General features: G+C 47.1%; 1 long non-coding RNA gene across 1 annotated transcript in view; it reads right to left on the minus strand.

Annotated features, from left to right (window-relative positions):
- Positions 1–3,175: 3,175 nt before the first annotated feature.
- LOC123373363 overlaps positions 3,176–13,168 on the minus strand; it is a 31,629-nt gene continuing 21,636 nt past the window's right edge. Inside the window, exons 2-3 of the long non-coding RNA XR_006580689.1 lie at positions 5,551–5,666; positions 3,176–3,345 (exon numbers count right to left, since the gene is read on the minus strand). This is a non-coding gene — a long non-coding RNA (uncharacterized LOC123373363). The remainder of the gene's footprint in view (positions 3,346–5,550; positions 5,667–13,168) is intronic.

The raw sequence follows: 13,168 nt of genomic DNA on the forward strand, positions 1-13,168 counted from the left end.
CTTCTCCTGCACAACATCTGGGGCCATGTCAGACCCACCCTCAGATTTCTCCCCCAGCTGTAGGAAGCTCTGCAAACTCTTCCACCCTCCCCCTCACCGTGCTTCCTGCAGCTATCGCTCCTCTGCTGCAGGGGGAGGGGTCACTGTACAGGGAGCTGCTCCCCCATCCACCCAACCCCCACATATCCAGACCCCCTCATATCCAGACCCTCCCGCTGAGCCTCACTCCCCCACACACCCCCAGAACCACCCCCATGAGCCCCACACCCCCTAAACCACCCTGAACCATCCACACCTGGATCCCCACAATACCGAGCCACACTCCCCACTGAGGCCCCCACACCTAGACCCCCCTGCCGAGCTCTGTGCTCATACCCAGACCCCTGCCCCCACTGATCCCCAACCACCATCACCTGGACCCCATGCAGAGTCCCATTACCATTGCATCCAGAACCCCCCACAACAAGCTCCTGTGCATCCAGATCCCCCCCCGACCCAGATTCCCCACTGAGCCACCTGCACCCAGACTGCCCCACATAGAAACCTCTCAACCCACACCTGGATCCCCCATACTAAGTCCCTTCACACTTGGATCCTGCCTTGCTGAGCCTGCCTGCCCACACCTGGTGCACCTGGCACAGAGGGGCGGGGCCATGGGATGTTTCTGGGGCAGGCCTGGTCCTTACACTGTATCAGGGTTGGGTGCAGCCTCACCACTGAGTCCATGTGCTGGGGAGGGCAGGGGAACTGCAGAGTGATCTCCCTCTGTGCAGCCCAATGCCATGCTGGAGTCTCCATATTTATTTGACAAAGACAATGTGCAGAATTTTAAAATGTTGTGTGCAAAATTTTCATTTTTTGGTGCAGAATGCCATCAAGACTAATTTTTAAATGTGAATCCAGACACACGCAGTATTGCACAGCTGGGTCAGAAAAAATTAGAAAAGAGTGAGACCAAAACTAGGTATACAGATCAAACCTTTAAAACAATTTGGATGCACACATTCCATTCTAGAATACTGCAACTAAAAATGGCATATTAAGTTACATGCGGCAAGAATGTCTGTAGAGAGGCATTATCTGAAGATAGGCTTGCAGCCAGGAACTGTTGAGTTCTAATCTTGCTGTGACATAGTGTCAGAGGGTGACAGTCTAATATTTCCATTTCCCTTTCTGTAACATGGGGGAAACACTTGGTGTTGTAAGCATTAATTTATGTTCATAAAGCCCATTGATGGTGTTGAGTACTAAGTCTTACTAATCATCTATATAAACTGCTGAAGTTTCCTTATGGCCTTCAATTCAAAGTACATATATAAACTACATTGCTATGTAGCTGCTAGCAGTTAATATTTGAGTGGAGAAAGGGTTCTATAGTTTTTGGGTGGTGACTAGAAGCAGTCTGGAGCATTTGTGCAAAGCAGGTATTTTCCTGTACAATTATCCAGAGATTTCTTTCTCCACCAGTAACAACTGGCTTAAGGTAAGGAGTTTTATGGAGTAGCTATCATAGAAGATTTCCTGATTGTCCCATAGGCACAAAGCGGATTTGATACATTATACAATATTTTAGCATAGGTGCTTCAGAGTTCTCCCATTGAAACGCACCTTTGGGAGGGAAGGATAGGGTGAAACAAGTTAGCAACAACAACATCCTCAGAAATCAGCTAGTTCTTGGCACTCAGTGAAAAATAAATAGCTGCGAGGAAGCAGGATGCCCTGCCCTCCACATGTGATTACCTCTCCACCCATATGGAATGGAGATCTGTTCCTAAACCTCTCAGAGGAGATGGGGAGTGAGAAGGCTGACAAGTGAGAGAATGCACATTGTCTCCATGCTAGGCCCCAAAAACACCTGAGATAATACTCATCAGCCCCAGACTGTATTGATTTTGTTTCTTTCCTATTCTCAGTAGCCTGTGCTGTGAGATCAACAGTGAAAGAGGTGGTTGTTTTTTAAATGTAATGTTCATGAATGAAGATGCCAGACTGACCATTCAGGAGACTAAAATCAGAGCGTCATCCCTCTGCCAAGCAGTAACTGATACTGAGCCCTTGTAGATCAACTTCCTACTGGAGGAGAAATCTGTGACATGGTCTGTGCATTTTCTTGGTGTAACTTGTTTGATTTACACAAATATCAGTCCCTGAGCAGAGGGGGTCATCAACAGCACCCAGGCAATTCCCTCTTTCAGGGATCTCAGCCCAAGCACTGGTGTTTGGTTTCCAGGGAGCTGTGCCTCAAGAACTGAATCTAGATGAGTGATTAAGGCAAAGAGCAAATTCCCTTATTGCAAGTTGTCACAGCTCTTCCAAAGAATCTACATCAGAAAAGCAACACAGCATTTCTTCCAAGACTAAAAACTTGCTCAAACACTGAGAAAGAAAATGTGTAAGACTATATAATTCCACCATCTGGTGACTCATGCCATAGGAATATATTTATCCTCACAAAAGGAATAGCACAGCAGTGGGGATGTATATTTCCTCCGCTCTGCTATGCCAGTGTACCTGTGGCCTGGCCTAAGGGGACCAATGTTCACGATATTCGTTACATACGGCCAAATATCTTCTAGTTCAGTGTCTAATTCAGAGTTTCAGACTAGATCAGCATAATTTCTCACAGCTGTCAAAGACAATTTAAAAAAAAAAGATATTTTTGCAGTATAAAGTTTACATGTCCAAAGTTTTAGGCTTCACTCAAGAATTCTGCAGTTAGTCCAGCTCTCATTGCGTTCAGGAGTCTTTTTTCCATTGATTTTAATGGAAGTTAAAAATCAGATGTTTTTCTGAAAGTTCTACTCTAAGAATTATTGTAGGGAATTTCTAGGGCCTGTAGTATACGGGAGGTCAGATTCGATGATAACTATGGTTCTTCTTGGAATCTATTAATCTATGGATAAGTTTGATGAGGCTTCCTGTGAGCTCAGGTCGGTATGTGCAATGCTGTCATTCAAATGTGTTATCCGTTTTAAACAGTCTTTTAAATATTCCATTTTGAAGTTCAACTTGGGCCAAACACATTAAATCTTAACTGATGGCTTCCTTTGCAAACAACCAGTTTTAATTGCTTCCTTTGACCTTGAGATGGCAATTAATATTTAATTCAAAACAATCAAAAAGTTACATGAGAGATTTAACAGAACTTTGCTCTTTATGGAGTTTCAGTGTCCAAGGGCGGAAGTGGATTTCCTAACTGTATGTCTGTACCATCTGATATTGATGTAGGGCTCTGTGGATCTGGAATGCTTGTCTCCTTCATCAACAGAAGTTGGTCCACTAGAAGATATTACTTCACCCATTTTGTCTCTCTCATATCCTGGGCCCAACATGGCTACAACAATGCTGCAAACAAAATATAAACATAAAGCATTCATAAAACCGGCACAATGGACATATCTAGACATTTTAACAACTTCCCTTCCATTTAGTGTCTCCAGTTTCTACCGTACATAGGGAATAGTCTAGTTAATGGTGATCTGCCTTCAGTACATCCCAACATTCCACTGTCTGAATACCAAGGACGATCAAAGGAACACTGCCACTTACTGCTGCTGCTTCATTGGTAGAGCGTGTCATATTCAGTGACCACACTAAGCCAGTAGCGTACTCAGTGATGAGCTGCCAAAGGCTTAAGAACCAGTTCCCTACCGGTTCTTCAGTGGCACTTCGGCAGCAGGTTCTTGACTCGCTTCGGGTCTCGGGTGAAGGACCTGCCACTGAATACCCGGTAGGGAACTGCCTGGTGAGTACAAGCCCCCTGTCTGTCCCCCCCAACCAACCCCCACCTACGTCCTGCCCCCAACTGCCCCCCTCAGAACCCGCAACCCATCAACCCCCCCCCCGCTCGTCTCCTGACCACCCCCTCCCGAGATCCCCCCACCCTCACTGCCCCCCAGGACTCCACCCCCTACCCAACGCCCCCCATTCCCCATCCCCTGACCACCCCCTCCAACCGCTCCCTGCTCCTTATCCAGCCCCCTCCCAGCCCCGGCCTGGCCCGGCCCCCTTACCATGCTGCTCAGGGCAGCATGGATGGATGCCGCATGGCCCGCTAGAGCTCACAGCCCCACCCCCTTACCATGCTGCTCAGGGCAGCATGTATGGATGCCGCGCGGCCCGCTGGAGCTCACAGCCCCATCCTCTTACCATGCTGCTCAAAGTGGCAGGAGCTGCAGAGCTGCCCAGGAGTGGTCCAGAGGGCTGGCGCCCAGGGGTGGCTCTAGAAATTCCGCCGCCCCAAGCAGGGCGGTGCGCTGCGCCGCTCGCGCCGCCCTGCCCCGGTCCCGCAGCCGGGGCAGAAGTGCCTGCGGATGGTCCTGTGGTCCCGCGGCTCGGATGGAGCTCCCTCAGGCATGCCTGCGGGAGCTCAAACGGAGCCGCGGGAAGAGGGGACCCTCCGCAGTCATGCCTGCGGCAGGTCCGCTTGTCCCGGGGCTCCGGTGGACCTCCCTCAGGCATGACTGCGGAAGGTCCGCCGGAGCCAAATGCCGCCCTGCCCCGACAATGCCACCCCACGCGCCTGCTTGGCGCGCTGGGGTCTGGAGCCGGCCCTGCTGGCGCCGGCGGTGCAGCACACTGAGGCTTTGTGAGAGAGGGGAAGGCAGGGGTGGAGCCAGGGGGAGCCTCCCCAGCCGGGAGCTCAGGCAGGCCGGATATGGCCCGCAGGCCGGTGTAACGACAGAAAAACCTCCCTCTCCCAATTGCCCACCCCTTTAACAACCGGTTCTAAACCAGCTTCTAAATTTAACAATTGGTTCGCGCGAACCGGTCACTGAGCGTACTCGAGGGTAACGTGAGCTTACCCATTTCTCATGTGAGGAATATGGGATTTAGGTTTATCCATTTTTTTATTTTTTACCATTGCGCCAAGTCAAGCTTAGAAATCCCTCAAACTCAGGTACATTCACCAGAAGTGATTACACTAAATAACAGAGAGTAAAACAATATGTATGCATTTATATTTCTCTATATTAGTGTTTGAAAAAGTTGACAAACTTGAAAAAATCTTGGGCAAGGACTGCTGCTTTTTCTTCTCTCCAGCAACGCAGGGGTTTTACTGTTGTACTTACAACGTACCTTTAGGAAGAAAATTATAGAAAACAGGAGCCACTTCTTGTTTTATGTTTTCGTGAGCTAAAGCTCACTTCTTCTAACAAAGCCACTAGATGTCAGTATATCCTAAGTTACTCACAGCCAATATTTTTCTTGTGCACCAATTGCCCCAATACCAGAGTTGCTACCTGCCAGGGATCATCCTTTTTTTTTTTTTTTTGAGGGAGCTGACCTGGAAAAATCTATAAGGGTCCTCACTGCACACTGCCAGCTGGCCAGTTTAAGCATTCAGGATCATCCCGGATGTCCCAGTTTTCTGTACTGCAGCGGTGGCCACCCTAACTGGTGACGTGAGAAAACTGATCTCATTAGGCGTGGCAATGCAACCGTTCAACATCACCACAGCTGATACAGTAAAACCACTGAAACAAAAGTGTTCGGATAAGCCGAGTAATAGAATATGAAAAAACACAAAACAAAATGCAAAAAACATACCCATAGAGAAACACAGGATAGTGTTCTAGGTGTCAGCAACATGGGTCTGGATCCTGGAAGGTGCTGCATGCCCTTCACTCCCTCTGACTTCACACAGCCTTTGACACGTGCACAGGCTAGAAAGAATTAGAAAAGGAATAGTTCAGCTATTGAAAGCTAAAAACCAGCTGTTACAGAGAGTCAGTATTAGTTGTACTGTAGCACCTACTGTAACTCCACTCATAGACCAGGACTCCATTGCACTAGGTGCTCCCCTGCCCCAAAGAGCTTACAATCTAGGTAAGGAGTTAGCCCCATTGTGATGGGAGGGACCTGCATAGTTCCATTAAGATTTAGGGGATAGGGTGCATAATTTCTCTGTGTTCTGGACACATTTGATCACTGTCCATTGTAATGCAAATTACATGGAAGTTTACTGTATGGCATAAAAAGGAAGCATTTGAACAGCATATTTATAGAATGAAGGAAGGAGTGTGCTACTCTGACTCTCTTTCTAGAAGTTATTCCTTAACTATGGGTTGGCATGAGTTAACTACTGCCCCAACCTAACACGGCCTTGTGAAACTTCCCATCAGATTTCATGTGACTTCCATGGGCAGCCAGCTGTGAACGAATGCTGGACCGATTGCCAGAGATCAGATACATTTTGTAAATATTGATAAGACTCAAGAACATAAATCTCTCTTAATAGGACAGTAAGGGTTTAAAATGTGTACAAAACACCATGGAGCATTACAGCAGTAGGTAATGGCCCAGTCCTGCTAGGCAGAGAGTACTTCTAGCTCCTACGGGCTTTAGAGCAGTGGTTCCCAAACTTTTCACATCATGTCCCCCCCTTATCCTTATCCAAACCCCTCTGCCCCTGGGAGCCAGAGTCGGGAACCAGGGCCACGAGCAGGGCCATGGCTTCTGTGGCGGGGGTGGGGGTGACGTGGACAGAGGTAAGGGGGACGAGGTCGGGTCCAGAACCGCGGCTGGACCGAGACCCAGCGACCAAGGCCGGGGTTGCAGCTGGGGACGGGGCCAGGGCCAGGGGCGGAGCCATGGCAGGGGGCCGAGGCTGGGGGTGGAGGGGACGCAGGGCCAGGAGTGGAGCTGCAGTGAGGAGCCAGGGCTGCACCCAGGAGTGAAGCTATGGTCGGGAGCTGTGGCTGGGGCAGAGTTGGGCTGGGTTGCTCTCCCTCCCCGCAGGCCCAGGCCCCGCCATGCCTCCTCAAATGTTCCTCTGCACAGTTTGGGGACCACTGCTTTAGAGGGAGTTGAGGAAGCTCAGCACCTTTAGGGTGTAGCTCCGTAGGCCTCATTCTGCTCCTATTGAAATCAATAGTAGTTTGTAACTGACTTCCGTGGGAGCAGGACTGACTCTTCAGGGAAGAGCCCTTTCCAGTTCTCTAGCACTGCAGTCTTATTGCCTTTGCTTCAGTTACATCACTCATCTGAATCAAGAGAGTGAAACAAGTTTCCCCCTTTTACATATACATCTATCTAATCTCTCTCAATGGGTATGCAGAGGGCAACATTTTTTTCACTCTCGATTCAGATGAGTAATGGATTTGAAGTATAAAATAGATATTTTACTCACACACTTATTTGCATCTCTCTCACACACACAGGTACGTTGTACTGCAGTTACCAAGTACATCCATTTAGCTGGTACAGCTTAAGCAATGGCAGTGCAAATTTTGAAAAGTATTCCACTTTAGCCCACCAACTTGACCTGAAGGGATCACGTTTAAGGGTATGTCTACTGCTCCAGCAGCATAGCTACAGCCGCAGCACTGTAGCTATGCTGCTGTAGCACCAGGCTGTAGACATTTTCCATCGCTGCAGTTAAGCCACCCATTTGAGACATTGCAGTTAAGTACAGACGCAGTCGCTGTGTTGACAGAAGAATGCTTCTATCAGTGTAGTCATGCATACACCAGGGCTTAGGTTGACTTAAATTCATCTATCGGGGACATACTGTGCGACGGAGCTAGGGCAACCTAAGTGTTAGCCTAAGAATCAAAGTCTCCAAGAGCTACTCATGACTTGTCACTAGTTCCCACACAGGGCTGGCACTGCAAAAGGTCATCTGCAGTGTTTTGCACACTGTGGAAATGAGAAGGTTAGATACGGATTTAAAATGGTTCTACTCTTTTAGTCTTAGTATTCTTATGACCTTACAAACAGTAAGACTAGATTGTTCAGACACGGCCATCTGCATTCTGGAGTGCAGAAATTTATAGGGAAAGCATATTAGGGCACTAAGAGGCTTCAGAACCTGATCTGCAGACTGTTAGGGACTTGAACACTGGAATGATCTAAATTGTGGCCCCAAATAACTGCACTAAAATGCATCTGGAAAAACAGAGGCCCAGTTAAGGCAATGCTGAAAATTTGGCCCTTTATCTTCTTTTAATACAGTATTTCCCATTTTAGAGTGAACATGTTAAATTAACAAATAATCCTTTGAACTAAGGGTCTTTGTGAATATAAAACATGGCATAGCATGGACAGACTACACAGAGCTACCATAGAAACAGCTTCCGTTACTTCAAGTTCTTCACGTATTCATGGATAGGTTAATTGCCTTTCAAGTCGTTAGTAGGGGGGGTCCGACATTACAAACAAAGCAAATTGTCAGCAAACTACAGGGGCAAAAAGATCATGACTGACACGGTGATAGGTGGTGTGATCTAGCGGTCAGGACACGACTGAGCCAGGAGATCATGGTTCTCATCTCTTCACTGACCTTCTGTCTGACCTTGGGCAAGTCTGTGGCTCTCTTTTTCCTCCCTCCCTTAGTCCGTCTTGTCTAGTTACATTGTAATCTGTTTGGGGATGCAGGGACTGTTCCTTACTACACCTCTACCCCAATATAACGCGACCCGATATAACACGAATTCGGCTATAACGCGGTAAAGCAGCGCTCTGGTGGGCAGGGCTGCTCCCCTGTTGGCTAAGAGAAAGATAACGGTGCTGCTTGGCAGCACAGTTCAGCTAACAACTCCCAGTGCACAAGCCAACAGCCCTACCCCCCCCAGTGAGCGATCAGAGGCGTGGGCAGGTACAGGACGCACCGGCCAGCCCGAGACAGCCCGGAGTGGAGTCCTCTATGTAACAGCCCATCAGCCCCCTGCAGCAAGGTGCCAGCACACGCGAACGGACCCATCTCTACCTGCACAGAGCTCGTTATTTTGCCACCACGTTGGACATGCTTCCGGAGCAGCCACCCGCAGGGCAGCCTCACCCAGCTCCTGCATCTACCAGCAATCTGGGGCGGCAGCGGTGGGGCGCAGCAGAAGGGCACAGTGGGAGAGATGTGGGAGCCGCTGGTGCAGTGCCCCGCCCGAGCCTCACCCCACCCCTCAGGGCCCAGCTCCCCATCGAGGAGTCAGGCTGCATGGTCCCTGCTGCCCACATAGCAAAGGCCGTAGCCAGTCGGCATGGCCCTCAGCAGGACCGAGGAGCCACTTCTCCCAGCAGGGTGGGAAGAGAGGACAGAGACCAAGCCCTTGCATGGGGGGATCGCCAGGGGTGGGAAAACAGGACTTCCTTGTTCCCTGCCTAGAGCGAGATTGCAGCAAACAGCCCGGGGGTAGCTGCTGATTAACTCAGACCCATTGTGGTCACAGCTGCCACCATGCTGGCCCCTCAGCCTAGAGTAGGGTTTGTAAGAGCTCTAAAACTAGCCAGGGACCGGAGAGCTGGGGATTGGTGTCTGTCAATCAAAGGCCAAAGCAAGTTTGATTTAATGCGGGGTAGAGGTGTAAGTGTTTGTCCAGTGCCCAGCACAAAGGGCCCACTAGGCACTGCCATAATGCAACTAATATAAACTTCTGGGATAATTCTGGATCCATATTATGCTAGTCACAAGGGCCCCTTTGGATCTCTTTTGTGATTGCTTTATTATTAACTGCTACGGAAATGAGCTTCAGTATCTTATGATTATTTAAGACCTAACAGGGAAAGTTAACATGGCACTTGCAGACAGCAAGATGTAGAATTTACTACATTTATATTATTGTATGGGGAGAGAGAGATTTAGCAACTCTCCCTCTCTATGAGGGAGTAAATCCCCTGAATGCCCCGTCAGCCACGGTTCTTTTCAGAAGTGCTTGTTTAGAATGTCTGTCTCCATTTCTACTAAACTCCTATTTAAAGCAATAGCTTTAATCATTTCAGTGGCAAATATTAAACACCTCTTTCCCACTTTTATAATAGCAAAACCATGGCCGTGTGTCACTGAGAAGGCTATATGAAAAGCAATGTTAGATCTAAAGAGAGGATGTGGAAGGAAACTGTGCCCATATCTATAAGAGGGTTAGCGTTTGGGTCTGCAGCTTGAACTGTAACCTGTCAAGGCGAAGATTTAATAGAGATAAAACCTAAGTAGATTTAAGTTGGTTTTGCCTACACGTAAAAACGGATCTGGTCACACTTTCAATCTGGCCCAGAATCCAGATGAGGAGCCCGTTCTCACCTGGGGGATCCAGATCTGAAATAGGGTTGCCAACTTTGGTTGGATGAATTCCTGGACATTTCATCACATGACATAATCTTTAATTAAAGATTAATCTTTAATTTCTGGAGACTCCAGGACAATCTTGGAGGGTTGGCAGCCCTAATCTGAAAAGGCTCAGATGGGAGGTTGAAGTTTGGGTCTGTATTCAGTTATGGACATATGACATTCTAGCCAAATATGAAAAAAGTAGCTCAGGAAGTTTTGTTTGGTTTCCTGGCAAACAGTCATGTTGAACTATAGTGCAATAGGAGGACACTGGGTCTTAGGAGCGTGTAATCACATTCCAGTGCTCCTGGGACAGCCCTGGGCCCTTTAAAATTGGGAGCTATAGTTGTAGGGCACATATCTTCTCTTAGCCACACGTTCTATAGGAAATCACATGTAAAGCTTCTTGCCTCAGAGGAGCAGAGTGGGGAAACCCAGGGTCAGGGAAGGACCAGGAAGCAGGTGGCTCTCTGTGCCTGTTGAACAGAAGGCTGGAGCAGGAGATACCTGCAGAGAGCAGGAGTTACGTGGAGAAAGCCTCAGCTAGGAAGCATCATGAAGTCCTGCACCAAAGGCTGTAATGACTGAAACCCTGGAGACAAGGGCTGAGCAAGACCCCATGGGGCAATGAGACTGGTTTTGAATCTTTGTGACTAAAGAAAAGCCCTGAGAAGAGTTGGGACAGTGTTTGGAGCATGAACTGGTCCACCAGCTTAAACTGTGAACACACCCACTGGTTTCCAAACATTGTACATGGGCTACATACTGCCTACCATCAAAGCAAGAGCACAGAGTATTATTTTCATAGCACCCAGACTTGTATCCACCTCTGACTCTCTATCAAAGGAGGCTATATGCAAGCAACACTCTAAACTGAATAGAGCCATAGGCAAGATTTAGTCTTATCCACTGCACTACTGAATGTTATAAACAGAGGCATGTTATGACATCACAGTGTTCCAGGCCAGCTACCCAGCTCACTGTAGATAGTTTGGTAATACACACATTGCCACACCGGTCTCATTCCACTCATCTCTAAATAAAGGCTGGAAGACTTTAAAGTTTAAATGATAACCTGAAGGCTTTAAACACTTGTGAATCAGGAGACAGGGAGTACTGAAAGCCTTGTTTTCTTTCAGTGCTGATAGGCGCTCCTGGCAGACCGTTAAACATTCCCACCTCACTCAGCCAGCTTCAAGAGAGGAGCACACATGGATTTTCTTAAAAGCCTTTTGGAACATTGATGCTGAACCATAAAACTCTTTAGAAAGTCCTGAGCCCAGTTCATAAAAAGTATGAGCCAACATTTGTCTAGAGAAAAGCATTCAATTTTTAGACTTGAAAGCAAAGGCTAGCTGAGTAATTTGTCACTTTGTTGGCTAAAAATATACAACCACGAACTGTTAACTTCTGTTCCAAATGACACTTATGTATGAATGGGGCGCCTATATTGCAAACATGGTTTTATTGCAAAAATTGACTGGAAAGACTAAATTAACCCTTGCGTATTTAACAACTTATGGTAGTATAAGCCAGGTTGCAGGGCCAGTGCTGTCCCAAACATAGGCAGAGCTGGCCAGAGAAGAGGTGAAGGTAGGGAGACCAGGGGATGCGCTGATTCAGTGTATCTTCTGAGCAGCCACTGCCTACAGTGCTCATGTGAAGCCTCCATTGGAAACTAAAGTTGTCCTTTCTCTATCAGGAACCGCAAGAGAAGGTGTCTGTGGAACACAGCCTGCCCTGAAGGGAAAGCCACCTGATGTGCAAGGCCTCTCTAGCCTCGGGAGATGCTATTTGCATTTAGGGGATGAATCTAGCACACACACCCCAAAAAAAATAATAATCATGAATGTCCACTCATTGTGTGTGTTCTGTTTATTGGCTTCCCAGCTCAGGTCCCGTAGATGTTTCCTGCTGGGCACACAAAACAGAGTCAAAGTCAGTAAATGCTCTTGAAATGTTTGGCTTTATTGTCATTTGGCTAGTGACTGCTCAAGGCACAAGCAAAATCATGGGTGGAAGATCTGTTTTAAGTTACATTTTCAGCTTAGTCAACATTGCATAAGCAAGGTGCATCTCGAGTACTTCACGGCATCAAGAGAGATCATGCCTTCCATGTTCAATTATTTTCCAGTATTTTTCTGCCATGAGAATTATTAGAATAACTGAATAACAGCAACTATCCATAAACTCTGTATGTGTGAAAAAACAAATCTGGGATTCATAACCCTTCTTATTACATGAGAAGGACAATAGGATATCCAGGCACAATACCTTCCAACAACAACATAAGGTTGAGGTCAAGCTTTTTGGATCTCGGCTATGTTGGCATTTGTTCCTACATTAAAAAAAATATATATATTCAATAAGGTTCCCAGAGACCTTAAAAAGCAGAAACATCTGTTGCCGCTCTGAACAGCTTGTATGCTAAGTTCAGCAGCAGAAACACGAGCAGCTTGACCAGGTCTGCCCTTACCACTGAAATGCCTCTGTGCTCTATGGGAAATTACAGACCGTTTCAGGGGACATATCAATAATTCAGATAGCCAAAACACACAAACAAACAAGAAATAGTGCTTTCTTCCTTTTCTGTCAGGAGACCAGCAAGACGTGATGCTGTTACTGATATCTTAGTTTGTGGTTTGCAGCATATTATTTATCAACGCTAGATCTGTAAATCCATGTAGCTCTATTGACTTCAAGTCAATAGAGTGATGCAAAACTCACACCAGATGAGGATCTGTCCCATGGTATTTCTATATTTTTTTTTAAAAGATGATTTTTAGATAAACAACCCACAGGACGGAGATTCAGTAAATCTGTTTTTGTTCTCCGCACTATAGTTTCCTGTGAAAAATCACAACCTTTCAATGCCTCAGTTTCTCATCTACAGAATGAGACTAATGCTCCCCTATGTTGCAGGATCTTGTTTAACTTTCAGATCCTTTGATGGACGTTGCATATAAATACAAAGTATTGCTTTTGACACAGCTCTGCCAACTACAAATCCTCAGCAGCAAAATCCTTCCTATGCCCATGCCAAGACCACCAAGTGTCCTGAAACTGCTCCATCATATGCCGTGGATTTGTAAGTAATGTGGCTAAGTGTCCACTGGGAACTATGGT

Source organism: Mauremys mutica, chromosome 6, assembly GCF_020497125.1.
Source record: "Mauremys mutica isolate MM-2020 ecotype Southern chromosome 6, ASM2049712v1, whole genome shotgun sequence".
NCBI lineage: Eukaryota > Metazoa > Chordata > Testudines > Geoemydidae > Mauremys > Mauremys mutica.